General features: G+C 27.8%; 1 protein-coding gene across 3 annotated transcripts in view; it reads right to left on the reverse strand.

The window, feature by feature from the left end:
* Positions 1-871: 871 nt before the first annotated feature.
* Positions 872-17,060, reverse strand: part of LOC142324704 (uncharacterized) — a 106,246-nt gene continuing 90,057 nt past the window's right edge. For 2 of the 3 annotated variants that reach the window (XR_012756361.1, XR_012756357.1), the window contains 2 exons: positions 5,213-5,442; positions 2,642-2,805 (listed from right to left, as the gene is read on the reverse strand). The gene's annotated coding sequence lies outside the window, so the exon portion shown is untranslated. Of the gene's footprint in view, positions 963-2,641; positions 2,806-5,212; positions 5,443-17,060 lie in introns of those variants that run through there. The other variant, XR_012756358.1, reaches the window with a different exon arrangement.

Here is a 17,060-nt window from a genome sequence, read left to right on the forward strand (position 1 = left end):
GAATAAGAAAGAAACAGACAGACTAAGACACACACACACAAACCGAGAGTGAGAGATAGATTTAGAAACAGACAGAAAGACAGAGAGAGAGAGAGAGAGAGAGAGTCTGAGAGAGAATGAGAAAGAATGACAGGCAAACACACACACACGCATGTGTATTTTTATATATATAAATATATATTTTTTTTATATTTATTATATTACATAAGATTTTTCTTAAAATTTTTTTGGTTAAATCAAGTTGAAGGTTGGAGCATATTTATATCTAATTACAGTTTTAAAATTTTTTTTTTCTTTTATTTTAAATATTTTAAATTTTAATACCCCTTTGCTTTCCGCAATCGGCGTCAGCCATCTGCTTCAAAGAAGATGCATGCTTGCATGTTAGTTTAATTTTTTCAAACCAGGGTCAGTTGATTTTAGAGGTGCCGTAATAAATTATTTCATTTTATTCGCTAATTTTTTTATTAAAAAAATTAACTTACTTGCAAAATTTACCAATTTTTTGTGGTAAATCCTACGTAGAATGATTATTTGAAAAAAAATCCATCTCGCATAACACAGTAATCCAAATTACTTCAAAATTTAATCATTTTTATATGTAATATATTTGCCTTGCATATTAAAAGGCATGAACTGATTCTGGTTTTTAGTGTGTAATCATTTTATTTTACATATTTTGAAATTGTTGGGGAAATAAGTGATTGGTGTAAATAAAGTGTGAATTTGAAGTGCAATCAAAATCAAAGTGTGAAATTAACGTTATCTTCCTCACTACAAAAATTTACAAACTATAAATAAAAATGAGACTTGAAATAATGCAAATTACCAGGTTATATTCAACATTTCATCAACTTTTCACTTCCTCCTGCATCCTATATCTTCAGAGTACCAGATCAATCGACTCTTTCAGCTGCTTGATGGATTTGATCCTTGGATTAGCTGTGGTGATGAATGTAAAGCTGTGCAGCCAAATGGTAAAATATTAAGGTACTACTAATTCTTTACTACATCATATATATTTCACAATAATACTAGTATTTATTAAAAGACTCCATCCATTTATGCAATGTTTAGCTTCAGCTAGAGCAACCAAGTAATGGAGCTACTCATTCTGTGGCTTCAACCAGCCACTATCACTTACCTTGTACCAGGGGCCAGGGTCAGGGCTTTACCTCACCCGGTCTAGTCTAGTGGATAACTCATCATTGCAAGTCAAATGATTTCAAAGTCGAGAGTTAAGGTTCAAATCCTAGTAAAGACTTTTAAATGGATTTGAATACTAGATTGTAGATATCAGTGTTCTTCATGGTAGGGTTTCAATTAACCACACATTTCAGGAATAGTCGATGCGAGACTGAACAAAACTACACTTAATTTGCATTCATACATATCATCTTCTGAAGTAATACCTTATGGTGGTTCCAGAGGCTAAACAGAAAAAGAGAGGGTCAGGGCAATGTTTTAGCCCCAGGTTACATCATCGATAGGTAACTTTCTCTTTTGATACTGCAGTTACTTTTATTTCTAACTTTTATAATAATTTTATGTAGATCTGGCATTAAATGTCATGCGAAACACAGATATTTTGTGTAGCAAATTACAATATAAATGCAACAAATGAAACATCAGTATAATAAAGAGAAGAAACTTAGTAACATTACATATCAAGATATGCCAGTATCTGGTCAGTGCCTTATCTGTTTCTGCTATATATTTTATCTTCAGTCTGTATTAAATTCTATTTTTATTACATTAAAACTTATTCTTTTTAATGATTTCTCTTTTTTAACATAAATTATAATGTTATCATTGTGAAATTTTAAATGATATTATGAACATAAATGTAGTTGTGAAAATATTTATAAACAAAAAAAAAAAATAAGAAGAATATAAGTTATAATTTAATACAAACTGAAGGTGCAAGATACATAAACCACCTAAACACAGTAATTCGATTAGTTATACTTACCTTATTTATTTCCAACAATTGGTTTGTTACTGCACAAACCAGTTGGAAATAAATAAGGTAAGTATAACTAATCTAATTACTGTGTTTAGGTGGTTTATATTTCATATAATGTTAAATTATATATATATACAAATTTTTATGAGTTTTGTTAGTTACTGCAATGAAACTTCATAAGATTATCTAATGCATTGGTTGGCTTATATTTCAAGAAGACTGTTATTCATATTTTAAACCTTTCTAATAATATTTTGAGTATTTATCAGTTAACAGTACATCACTTGATTTTTTCATCATTGTTTTAAAATTGAAATGCAATATATAATTTAACTAAATTATTCTTATTGTACACAACAATTATTTGTTTATAATGTAAAGAATAGCCATGAAAAGCAATTGATTTTGAGACATTTCATTGTGTAAAATAAATGAAATAAGAATAAAATTATTGCCGTGACAGTCAACTTTTCCTTAGATACCCCCAAACATTTAATTATAATAAAAATGAATTTTATCTACGTTTACAGATAGAGAACGGGTTTTGATTGATGAAACAAAGCGCTATCTTCATTTAACGTATTATTTTAATAGAAGATATACTGTGTGAAAATTTAGAAGTAGTTTCACAAGTTTTTTTCTTTTTTGACATGGAAATTCTGTTTAGTTCTTTATTGTTTTGCTTGCTTTGGCGATGAATCTCTTGCCTGACAGCGGTTTGAAAATTTAATGAAACCATGCTCGCACCTCTTTGTCAAAACTTGTTGTAGAATAAAAGTAGATGGTACATAAATATTTCATGAATTTTAAATACCAGAGCAATCAAAGCAAGTGGAAACCTATATAAAATTGTAGAAATAATAAGAAAATAAATGATGCATTTCATTCTATAAAAATATTAAGCATGATTTAAAAAAATAATAATATAAAAATTAGTAAAAGGATCAGGTGGTGTCGTGTATCGATTTTTGTTACCATTCAACATTATTCTTGGCTGAAAATTTTAGCTTGCTCAAATAGGTTTATATAACACACATTCCTGGATAGATCTGTTACCATCTATATCAGTGAACCTAAATTCAGAATAATTTTTTTGCTTCTATTCTTGGTAAAAGTGCTCTGATCTTGTACGAGAGGAATCCCTGCTGCCTTAAAGGGGGCTTAGAATTTCTTTGAGCGAGTTGTCTTGTTTAGCAATCCTTCTGTGGATTACTCCTTTCTAACCTCCACTTTTTTCCTTTATTTTCTTCCACCTTGATATTAAAATGGTGTTTTTCAATGATTTCTCACTGGATATCTAACGATGTGGGATGTAAAAATTCAGTTTTCTTTGTATCTATCTAGTCTGGAGGAGGGTATAGCTTTTCTTATGTACCTACCTAGCTAGCGATTCTATTTCTGTAAAAAAAAGTCTATATAAATAGTTCTACCTCAGGCTAAATATTTAAGGAGTAAAAATGGACCACCTAATCATTCCTAATATATATTTTTGTTTGAAAAGGGTCAATGCTATCATAAATGTAATGAATTTAATAACTAAAACAAAACTAATTTCACAACCGCTAATTGAATTTGTCTTATTTTCTTTTGTTTCAGGTAACTCAACGGTTCATTTAATATTCTAAGGGAGAGCTGCAACGTAAGTGGCCCTCCTTACATTGCGGTACTTCCTTTTACTGTAGGATAATTTTCTACTAAAGGTACTTACTTTTGTTATTATTGTTTAATATTATAAATTTGCATGTTAAAAATAAGTTGTGTAGTTTTTAAGTTGATAGTACAATATTCTGATAAAATCGAGGTAGGTCCCAAGTCCCAGTAGGGTTCCCTGATAGGAACTTATCTGAAGGAATTTTTTATGTGTATTTTTGTGTATGTTTCTATTTCAGGTTCGACATAAATTTTATTTTTGTTATTATTGTTTAATATTATAAATTTGCATGTTAAAAATAAGTTGTGTAGTTTTTAAGTTGATAGTATAATATTCTGATAAAATCGCGGTAGGTCCCAAGTCCCAGTAGGGTTCCCTGATAGGAACTTATCTGTAGGAATTTTTTATGTGTATTTTTGTGTATGTTTCTATTTCAGGTTTGACATAAATTTTACATTAAAATTACTTAGATAAGCAGTGTAAATTAAGTTTTATGAAAATATATTTAAATTTTGTATATGCTGTGTATTTTTTTTCAGGTACAACGTAGATATTATTTTATTATTAGTTAGTTAAGTAGCCTCCGCGATCCCAATCCCTAATAGGGTCCTCCTCCCTAAGGGGGAGGTTTTTTAGTCGGTGAGAGCCCGACACTACCGTCTGTTGCGGGCGCAGACGGTGGCTGGAAGAGCTTTTTCCTCCTCCTACGCACAAAAAAAAAAAAAAAAAAAAAAATTAACAGTTCATATTAAGTTCATTACTAATCTTTTTGCCAAGTGATTTTGAGTTGTAGGTGCTGTACCAGGAGTACTTTTAAATTCATGGAAGCTGTGACGAAAAAATGGTTACTGATTCTCAAATGTAATATTGAAAGTGGAGAATAATTATGGAAGAAAATTATGAATTTTTAGATTACTTCATATAAGAAATGCAGCATATCCTGGTGGGTTTCAATGTATTTACCAAAGAGAGAAACGATCTACTTAATTTTAAAGGGAAAATTTTTTAAGTTTTTTGGGATAAGAGTGACATTTAAACTTTCATTGTCCAGAAATTTCATTTATAATCACCGATATTCTTTAGCAGAATTTACAAAATTTGCTGGAATATTATAAGTTTCAAACAATATAAAAATCACTTATTCTCTTAGTAAGAGTTAAGAGAATCAAGCTCATCAAATGAAAACACCTTTAAATCATTAATTCACTTTCAGGCATGATTTTTATTTGTAACTTACCTGTAAATTATGGTAGAAAATAATCTACTTTGTTATCCACTAAAAATTTCTGTACCTGCATTTGCATGTAGAATCTGCCATAACTTAGTTTAAAATTATATTTTAATAAATGATGTCATTTTGTTATTATAAAATTTTTAACAGTTAAGCCCAAAAATATAATTTTAATAGAACATATGAGATGAAGAGGTAATAATCGTTTGAAAATTAACATAATCATCACAGTTTACTTATTAACTAGTAAATAAAAATTTTATTTTAAACCAGACTTTTGGCATTTTGTAATATTGTTCAGGACAGGTACAGTGGTGGAAAGATTTGTTATCACACCATAATTTAAAAAAAAAAATGAACAAACCTTCCAGCTGCTGTTGATGTAACCTACCATCGACGTAATCTGTCAGTTCCAATCTATTCTCGGCAGTCATATAAAATACACTTTCATGATTTATTACACCTTCAAATCTAACATTTTTCTCTGAGATCATTCTGTTATTATGTAGCATTACTTTTTTCTTAGTAGTATATTACATTCTTAATTTTACAAATATTTTATTTTTCATTTGACCTTCAAATAACTTTTGTGAACTAAAAGAAAACAAAAACACAAAAAAAAAATGGGGATATGGTGGTTGTAACTTTTAAAATATTGTTACCATAAATTTATATGTAAATTACAATACAATACTATTGCAAACAATAATTCCATTTTACAATTTAATTTAATCTTCACTGTAGTTGTTCTCTCTTTTTAGAGCTTAATTTATTGTTAAATTTATTACAAAATGAAGCTTTATTTGTCACAAATACTTGTTTATCAGAAAATGTAATAACTATATAAAATATTATCAAGATACCTCAAAACTTACTGAGAAATAATTTTTAGAAAAACAAAAATGGGACAGTAATGTAGATACATAGATTTTTTGATGGTAATAAATGAACTTTTATTCTGTTTTTCATATACTGAATCTGTTCTTAAAGTATGTTCAGCATTACCTATCAAAGTGCTACTTGACCAGAGTAAGATGTGTATATCACGTACTTAAAATATCATACTCAAATGTGTGATAACTAAAAGAAAGTATATACTTATATTGCTATGTTTATTTTTGATAAATATTATTGTGCAGTGTACTGACGGGGCAGCTTAACAGCAAGTGCACCATTATATTTATAAGGTAATCTAATTTTTATATTTCCATTAGCATACATGTCTTAAAAGACGTAGCCATTTCACGGTTTTTGGAAAATATTTTAAATTCTTTAAGACAAAAAAAATTCATTTTCAATTTTCTGAAATATTGGAAAACATTTATTTATACCGATAAAACAACTTAGTAGCTGTGGTATCAGTATCTGAAAAGAAACTTGCTTTTCAAGTCTTACCTCACAATTGTACACAAGTAGTAAGATTTTATCATTTGCCACGAATACACATGTAAATTTAGGTCCTCGCTTCAAGATGTAGATTGTGTAGTGCCTCAGGGAAAACTTTTTGCTTTCTTTATTGTTTATTAATGATCTGCTGCAAATTCTCGAGCCATTCATTACAACTCTTTTCACAGATGACACAGCTGTATCTATTTCTGAAGATAATTAATAAAAATGGATTGAATCTTTCACAATTGCAGCTTAAAAAAATTTTCACTGGATGGATTGAAACAATGTAACTTAAAATATGGATAAAACTGTCACATTGTGCTTCTTGGTTAAACATAACATTGCAGATTGTGTGGCTAGAATTCCCATTATATTGATGGTAATTTTGTTGTCCATAAAGCAAAACCTTTGGGTTTTTTATTTGAAAAATTATTGTGGGATGATAAAACTGATTTTGTTTACCAAAATTGAGTGAACAGTTTTACTCTGAAGCATGTTTATAAAACACTAAGCTTGTAATCATTATAGATTACTTTTACGCCTAAATATTTTCTCGTATAATGTGTAAAGTCCAATTTGTGGGCTTTTTAAAAACATAACCTTTTAGGATAAAAAAAAGTGCTTTCAGATCATTATTAAGGCATACTTTATGAAAAAGTAAACTGTATAATCAGTTACCCGTCAGCTTATATTACAATTAAAAGATTTAGTTTCACAGAAACAATATTGTTCTGTTGATGCAAATATAATTATATGATTTATCTGCGTCCACTTTACATGTACAGATATTAGTATATGTTCAAAATGATTTTCAGTAGCGATTTCTTTACTGTTAATATTTTGAAGTAATATTTCATAATTAATTTATTTACCTTACCGTCATTTCAAGTGTTTGATTAAATAATTAATATGAGCTTTAAACACAATTTCGTTTTACAAATTTTATAATTTGTTCGGATCCGGAAAAAACATTTATAAAGTAGCAAGTTAGGTTAAATAATTTGTTATAAGAATCAACCTTACCGACAGTTTATATTATATCACTAGAGTTTTGGGTCATTTGACCATCATCAGGAGATAGATTTTTTTGTAATTAAAATTAAAAACGTAAACAAAATATTATTAACAAAACAAGCCATCTTGTAACTCTATAGTCTAGTAACTAGATAATCAAGTTAGGCAACTTGATAATTATTAATTTAAATAGAAAATCATCTTCAAATTTTATATGTCCCTTTATTAATTTATTGTTGTAAAAATATACATAATTTTTTTGAGGTTGCTGGTGTTATCAAAATTGTTGGAAAATCTAATATATAAATAAAATTATCCGGGCTGTAATTATGTTCATTTTATAAAATGTGTTTAGCATAATTGGATTTATCGAAACAGCCTTTCTTTATACTATTAATATGTTATTTAGCTCTAATAGAAAAAGAACGGTTGGTCATTACAGTATATTGTTGACGGTAGTTTTCACGTTTTAAACTATACCAATCTTGTCTATCTAAGATATTTATTTCCTTATTTTAGTAGAATCGCTATTGTGTATAAAATTGGTGTTTTAAAAAGTTAACTTAAAAAGTAATAGAATTTTAAATACATCGTTACATATATTTTTTCTTTAAATTGAGATTATACCAACCGGGTTTGCAAATCAGCTGATTTCGTAGTCGCGAGTTAAGTTCAAATCGTAGCAATATGATTTGTAATACTCTTATTTCAGAAATAATACCCTCGGTGATTCACGGATACTACAGAAAAAAATTAGAAATTGAGATCATGTTATATAGATTGTGTATATCAGCTTTTCCCGTGATTTTTATAACCTATCCTGCTTGTGAAATTAAAAAAATAAAATATTTTATCAAACAAGGCTAAAATGCTTCGTTTGTAAGTAAGGTTAATGAATGATTTCGCTCGGGTTTCAGCAATCCCGGTGCAAGAGGTCGTACTGAAAATTTATAGGACAATAATTAAGGTGCAGAATTAGTGATTTCTATTGGTTTTTTACCTTAAAAATTTAATAAAATAGCCATCAAAACATCTGCAATAGATTTTAAGAAATCTGGGATGAAAATCAATAATTTAGAGTAAAAAACCCGTTATTATGTTTGATCTACAATAACTTTGTTAAATGGGTAATAAACATGTAAAACTTGTAGAGAATGTAATTCTGAACATAAAGGTGCAAGATAAGTAGGATAAAACAAACAAAGTTTAGAAAAATTAGAATTCAGTTTAGAAACGATACAGTAAATCGTACCTACCAGTTTCAAAACCCTTCTGTAGTGCTTTTGTAGCTCTTTATAGTACTTCATAGCTATCCTTAAGTTTCTCAGCAGCATCCATAATGCAAACAATAATTCATGAGAATGTATTTTTGTTTTATATATGACATTTCTCATCTGTCCCAAGATGCAAAAATCTAAAGGTGTTCTATCAAGTGTTTTTGGTAATTATCCATTAGGTTTATTTATTTTATCAATTTTTTTGTTATGCAAGTATTTGAATGACTATTTATATATCTTTGCAGATTTCATCAAATGTTGGATCATCAAGACAGAGGAAGTACAACACTTATAATTTAAGATCTGATCATATGAATTGCGTTCAAGAATTAAGGAGCCAAATCGTTTAATAACATCCATTTAGTTATTTCATATGGCAGTCATAGACTTCATGATGATAAACTTCATAACTAAATTTTATGATGGCTGTCCCATTATATTGATCGATATTACTGTAACAAACTTTAAAAATTAAAAGCATCAAGTACCATAAAACAATAAAACTAAATGAAGTACAGTCAAACTAAAAGAGAATGATGTATAACAGTTTTAGTGATTAGATATTGTAAATACCTAATTAATATATAATTCTTATCATCTGTATTTCTGTTTTTTTAACTCTTCTATCTGATTGGATTTTTATACAGATTCATTCCTGATGACCTAATATGATCGTATGGAAAATCATTAGGAAATTATTTAAATATAAAATTATTAGTAAATAATTATAAAATGAATACAGAAAATCAATGTTTCAAGTAAAACGAACAACATAATAATATATGATTTTGAATCATGTTTTATTTCATTATTAAATGTATTGTAATGTTTTAAATTCTTATTTGGAAATATTGTGGAGAAATTATTCATTAAGATTATAATACTTAGTTTTATATTATGTAAAATGAATTTTTCTTTCGCCATTGAAAGTAATATTGTTAATTATTATTGCAAGTACAATATTTTTTTATATTTATTTGATTAATTTCTTTCAGATTTTGTTGTATGTTAAATTTATATTAAGAAATGTTTTTAAAATATTTTATTACTGAAAAACATTTATACTCTTTTATTTATGTAAATATGTTAATTGTTATTTCTTCTACAAAAGAAAAACAAAAAATATTTAAACTGTTAATTACAAATATTTTGAATAAAAATTTTACCTTGCCCAAAAAATATATTTTAAGGTACTAAAATTTAATTTCTTGTATATCAAAAGAAGGGTTTGTTCTTATTTGTATTTATAATCATAAATGTGCAAAGACAATTGTAAATGTTTGATGGTCACTAATGTAAGACTCCTTCCTGACAAGAATATGTTAAAAAAATATGAGATTTTCTTTCTTAATTGATTTTATTTCAGAACATAATTGGAAGAATTTAAATTATTTCTGATTGTAAAACGTTTATTTTTTTTTGTGCAATAAATGTTTTAAAATATTTTTGATGTTCTGACCAAGGTTTTACCATGGTTTCCCTTGGTTATAAGGCAAATGCCTTAACAGTTCATTTTGCTTTCATGGTTTGTGCTTAAATTTTTTTGCGAATGCATATTATAATTTAATCAGAATAATAAAACAATATTTGTTTTGTTTTAACACAAATTTGTTCAAAAATATTTAATAATAACAATGAACATGTTATTAAACCATACAGGTAATTATTTAAATCTATTTATTCAACTTCACCTTGTATACCTTTATTTATTTACAGTTTTTCTATTTGAGTAGGTACTCAAAATATAATATAACGCAAATAATTATACTTATCTCCATTGCCTACTACATCTAAAAGTAAATGAGTGGCAGAGCGTTCATCATTTCAACACTGTTGTGAGAACCAAACAACTTTGTTCGACGTTGCCATTGCATGTATAGTACAGTAGCACCGCATGAAACAATAATGACTGTGTTGTTTACTTAAAATGTTCCCGATAACTATCAATTTTCTAATCTTTTATCAATAATTACTGTTTATAGTAAGTAAACCAGGTTCATAAATGCATTTAAAACAAACATTTTGTAAGCTATTTTGATTAAAATAAAAATCATTCGTAATATATATTATGAATGACCTCCTGATATTAGTTATCAGGTTACGACAATGGAGAAGAAGTCTCTTTACGTGTTTCACATCTATGAAATTTTCAAAAATGTTAGGTGATACAAAGAGTCTTGAGTTCATATTTGTTTTCAGCATCAGAACACAGATGAAAACGTGTATTGCATGTTAGGAAACAAAAATTATGTTTCTCAGTGTATTTAATATTAATATGTATACTCATATTTAAATGAATACTATTTATTCTAATATGATAATGTGCTATTCACTAATGAGTGATAATTACATTTTTGTGTGTGGGTATATATATATATAATCTATTTATTTATTTATGAACATACCCCTTTTTTTAGAATTATTTTAACAGGCCTACCAATATTGAAATGAATCTTAAAATATCATTTAGCGATTTAACAAAATATTTTTATGAAACACATTTTCAGAATTCACTGTTGCAACTAGAAATGATGAAAGCTGAAGAATAGAATTTATTCTTCAATTTCTTTTTGTTTATCTAGACCGGTTTTTTCTTGAAGGTATAATTTAATTTCTACGATGTTGATAATGAATTTAAAATCCTTAAAAGTTAAATGAACCTTCTATTGTGTTTCTTATGCTACTTATATTTATTATCTTTTTAACTGATAGTATAAAAGAATTCTTTCTAATTTTTCTTTTTAAATGAATTTTTATAAATGCAGTAATTGTAGTGTATTTGTATTACTTGAATTTCATTTCTGGATAAAAATTTAATCAAATGTTTTGTAAAACTTTTACGTTTATTTTTTACCATAACTTTTTAGTAAGAAACTTACGCAAGCATCCCTGCTATTGTGTACATTTCAGCAAATTCAGTGTAATTAATATAGCCTGTCAATTACATGTGTAACCAAAATTGAAGTAAAAAATTCTGATTATGAATAGACTGTGTCATCTTCAGTAATTCATGTAGTTATCCAAACAATAATCAATATTGACATGGAGTACATGTTGGTATAAACTATGGGAGTAAGGAGTAGGAGAAAGTAAAACAAAAAAAAATTATAATAACACTCGCATACCTGCATGCACGCACCTAGACACGAAAAGACACATTTACGTACCTTGGATTAGTACGACAGAATTAAATGTATTACATATTTTTAAGGTTAAATATAATTTAACCATAAAATTACCCTACATCCTACATTAATAATATACATTTTTATTAATATAAGTTGTATTTACATTTTTTTTTGTTTTAGAATACATTTTTATTTATTTATTTATTTTTTTTTTTGGAATACATTCATTACCTTAAATCTGAAATCATTTTCAAACAAAATAAAATTCTTGGAGGTGATACCACCTTCTGATTCATGCTATAAGCAGCAATCTTTTGTTTTGTAACTATAAAATGTAAATTATGCACACAGAGTTTTAGTTTGTAATAAAGAGCTGAAACTTTAAGGTTTGGTTCCAGAAGTACTTTTTCTAAATCCATTGTGAACACATTAACCCCATCACTACTCAAATTATCTTGTTTTTTCTATTTCTTAGCATTCCTTTTAATTTTTATGTAGTTTTTATCCTCTTTAGTTGTGTTAATAATTGATTTACAGATGAACTGATCCTTTTTCACAGATACACGACAAATCTAAGCTTTTTCAACATTTGTCCAAACGTATTGAATCTCTGCCCTGCCTACAAATTTGATAAGATTTTTGTACATCAGGGTTGTTGCAGAACTTGAAATTCCATGACATCTCTAAAAAATATGAAAAATTCTGTATGTGTGTTGTCTTTATATCTGCAGACTGGATGAAATGAAATTTGGCAACATTATTTCTGAATATAGAAAAGCGATGCAGTTTTATTTTCATAATGATTGGTCAAAATGGGCAGTGAGATATGGAACTTAACAGTCAAGTATATTGATTATTTACATTTGATATTATTTTATACTCTAAAAAGGGGACAAAAAAAGTTTTTACTTTTTAAATCTCTGGTCTGAAAATCAAAAAGTCTTGTACTAAATGGATCATTCTATTAAATTAGTGTGGATCTTTGCTTATTAGGGTACAATCATTCTAGGAGGTGGGCAAGGAGTATAATTTTTATTCCATTTTTTCATCAATTATAAACTTTGCTTACTGTCTTCAGGATGATAAAATGCATTTTATGAAATTTAATACGATAACGTTTGAATATCAGTAATTGACTCCATTTAATATTGTCACAATTTTTTACAGGGGTAGGGAGATATAATCTCCTTGGATGCCAAATCTTTACATGTTTACTTACATATTTTAACGTTCCACTTAATTTTTCCTATTAAAGTAATGTTTGTCTGTCGAGGGAAAACTCTTTCACAGCTTGAAATCTGGTTGAAAATGGGGAAATTATATATATACTATATATGTACATTTCTCGGGTATTTTTACTGAATTTTGAAAAAAAGTACAGTATTATTTTCAGTCGCATGGTGAGATTGAGGAATGAAATTTAATCTTCTTCACATTTTGAGGAATGAGGAGTATGAAAATACCAATCACTTAAAATGAGTTTCCTTTTATATATATATTTATCTATATATAAGCCAATGTGTAAAATACTATGGCTCAAAAATTTTCAATACTACTAGAACGATTTCATTGAAATTCAGATATGCTGTAGTAATGTATCTGAAGTTGTGCATGAGAAAATTTGATGAAGATTGGTCGAGTCCTTCTTTAGTTACGCTCAATTTAATGTCAAAAACAAACAACGTAATCTCAAACCGAGGTTAAATTACCTGTGTAGTGGTATATGTTTCAAATGTGCTTATGCAGTTATTAACAGTGAAGTGAGAGTTCAAATTTGATGCTTGTTTGTACTGGTTAATGGAACGTATGTAGTGCGCCTAATATTCTGAAAATCAGTGCGAAATATTGAAGGCATCAGAAACTGAAAAATCGGTCTTCTTGTGCAGAACTGTGCAACAGTTTTTTTTAATTTTAAAAATATTTTTTAACAGGATATTATACAGAATATTTGTAGTCAGATTAAATAAATTGTAAACTAAATAACAACAATAGGTAACTTTTGAAAACTTTAAGTGCTTATCATTTAAACTTGTAATGAGTAATTTCACTGAAGTGAGTGAATTAAAAATTTAAATATAAATCCTCATCGAGTAATACGTCATCTAGAAGGTTTACGACCGAACAAATATCTGAAACATCTAAAATAATCTATTACAACTTTTTTAATTAGTATCCTATGTCCTCGGTTTGATTGAATTACACTAAAATAAGGAATAAAAGTTCCACTTTCTCCCGATAAGAAATTTAGCTTTACATTGTGATTTTTTAAACAGGCACAAAATAATAAATAGTCTATGATATGTTTATAGTCAAATCCGTATCAACACAAAATACTGTAATAATCAAGTTAATTGTACATAGTTCCTAACCATCTGTATGCAGTGATTATGTTAAGGTAATCTACTGACAGAAAACCATAAGCGAAGAAGGGATCAAATATAAAATAAGATATTATAATGTTACTAATGCACAAACTTCGAGTTTCTGTACAGAATTTCATCAAGCAAAAAAAAATTCACCTAAAGCAGTAATGCATATTAATAAATAGTATACTATTTCATATATGCCATGACAATATCTTTTTTAATATTTTTCTTACTCGTATAGCCATTTTTAGTAATTCAACAACAGAATTTTTCCTTTTAATCACATCTTGCAATACATTTGTATATAATGTATATGATCTTGCCATAAATAATAACCTCATATCATTGAAAGTATTATTTCATCATTAGCTATTTGTGGTTGTGTTTAAGTCAATTTAAGATGATTGTTCCTTTGACCAACACCAAGGAAGAATGACAACATTGATAAATTTTTATCGAAATTCAGAAGGGGTGAAATCAGAATGCATAAATCTGATCAATGAAAGCAAAAAATAAAGTTATTTTCACTGAGGGCAAGTGGTATTCAATACATGCACAAAAGTGCTTATAATTACATGATAAGGCAGGATATACTGCAAATGTATTTTTTTAAATTATAATTTAATTTTAGTAGTGTTGTGCCGATGATATGGAAAATGAAAAAAATTAACAAGTGTTAGATCATTCTTTTCAATTGCTGATAGCATCATTTAAACATAAAATAAACAATTGCTAAAAAAAAAGTGCAGTCCAAAATATTAAATGCCTATCAATAAATATGGCTGGTGATTGTAGTAAAAAAGCTGCTTACATTAAACCTCTTTATGTAGAAAGAAGAAAAATAAACTAGCGAAACATAAAAATGAAAAAACATTTGACCATTGAAAACTATTAAAAAGTACAGAATCCATATCATCAAACACTATATTTACATGAATATCTACAGAAATAAACTTAATTTATTAATACCTATAATAAAAAAATTAAATAAAAGAACAATCAATGCCTAACTGTTCATAGAGTACCCTCCTCAACAATATAATTGGTATTAATAGCATAGATCTTTTTATACTGTTCACTATTTCTTCTTTGGTTATCCTGAACATGGCGACAAAAGTAATTGACACTTGGTTTTATCTAAACAGTAAGTCTTACCTAATAATAAAAGTTGTAGAGGCAATTTTTTTGTAAAAAAAAAAAATTGTTGCAATATATTATTATTAACAGACTATTGAAACCAGACGCGGTTGTATACACTGATGGATCGAAACAAAACGATACAGTTGGCTGTGCATTTGTTGTCAATGAAAGAACTTATATGTTTGGTCTACCCGGTATTACGAGTGTGTTTACCGCTGAACTATACGCTATAAATAAGGCTCTAAACATCATTAACCTTAAATATAGAAAACTTCTTATTTGCAGTGACTCGTGGAGTGCTCTCCAAGCCTAAAAAACTTTTATTCTAAACATCCTATCGTCATTGAAATTTACAACGCAATCGCAGAGTTGAATAATCGCAACACAGAATTAAAATTTGCTGGGTCCCTAGCCATGTAGGGATTCCAGGTAATGAACATGCAGATTCCGCTGCCAAAGAAGCATGTAACCAGCCTCCTTTCACCATCCGAGTTGCTACTTCTGATTTCATTAACTATGTAAAACGATCACTAAGAGCAAAGTGGCAAGGTGACTGGACGGCTACCGTTGATAATAAACTCCGTCGGATTAAGGATTCTGTGTTACAATGAGACTCCTCATACAGAAAATCCCGGCGTGAGGAAGTAGTTCTCTGTCGATTGCGGATAGGACACACGATTACCTGATGACAAGCACCCCTATGCGCATGCAACTGCCCCATGACTGTGCACCATATACTCGTGGATTGCATATGTTTTGTGGCGTTGCGTCATAAATTTAATCTACCTAGAAACATCCGTGGTGTCTTGTGCAATGATAATGAAATTTTAACCCGGATGTTTCTATTTCTGCGTAGTGCTGGGTTAATGCAAAAAATTTAATATTGTTGCTTATATTTTTTAATGCTTTTAGTTTTTAAATAAGTTTTTTCTGAGTTTTTGATTTTTTTTATCCGATTAGGAGCCTTTTACACTCCTTATCGGAATTTGTTAAATTTTATAAGTTTCTTTTTTTTTAATATTTTAAAGACTGTCTGTGATATTAGTTGTAAGATTTTAGTAATGTTAGTTTTAAGTTTTATTTCAACTTTTTAATTTTTATTTTTAACCTAGTTTTAATTATATAATTTGTGTTAGTTCTAAGATTTATTTAATTTTGTTATTTTAGTTTTAAGTTTTATATTAGATCTTTTATGGTTTTTAGTTTTTTTTAATCTTTTGTTATCCAAGAATGGGCCCTTTACACCCATCTTGGACTTTGTAAAATTCTAGTTACTTTGATCTTATATTAATTTTACCTTTGATATTAGTTGTTAGTTTTAATCATCTTTCAGAATAGTATTAAAACATTTATTTTTCTATATAAAAAAAAATCCGGGCGATGATAATGCACAAGCGTTTTTCGCCCTAAAAAAAAAACAAAAAAACAGACTATTGAATTCTACAATTGTACAACTGGAGTCCAAAAAAAGTATCTTTTCTTGTATTTAATGAAATTTTACAGATAACATAAATAAATCCACAAATTTTATATATATACAATTAACATAAAAGCTGTTTTTATGAATGATTTTTGATTTTTAAATACACAGTGTTTTTATAATACACTTTTCAAAACTGTGGCTAATTTATCAGTTCTAAATTTAAACAAGCATCACTGGGTTAATTTCATCTTTGGGAAGATTTCTTTCTTTCTGTTAAACCGATTACAAAAATATTTGAAAATTATATAAATATTTATGGCAACTACAACTGGTTGATCCAGCAGTAATAATAATTGCACTTGCCTTTAATTCTAATTTAGTATTATTTTATTGCAATATAATCAAAAAAAATAATTTTACTACATATTTAAAATGTATAACTTTTTTATTTTCATTAATTATTAGAAAAAAATCT

The sequence above is a fragment of the Lycorma delicatula genome, chromosome 5 (genome assembly GCF_047948215.1).
Source record: "Lycorma delicatula isolate Av1 chromosome 5, ASM4794821v1, whole genome shotgun sequence".
Classification (NCBI taxonomy): domain Eukaryota; kingdom Metazoa; phylum Arthropoda; class Insecta; order Hemiptera; family Fulgoridae; genus Lycorma; species Lycorma delicatula.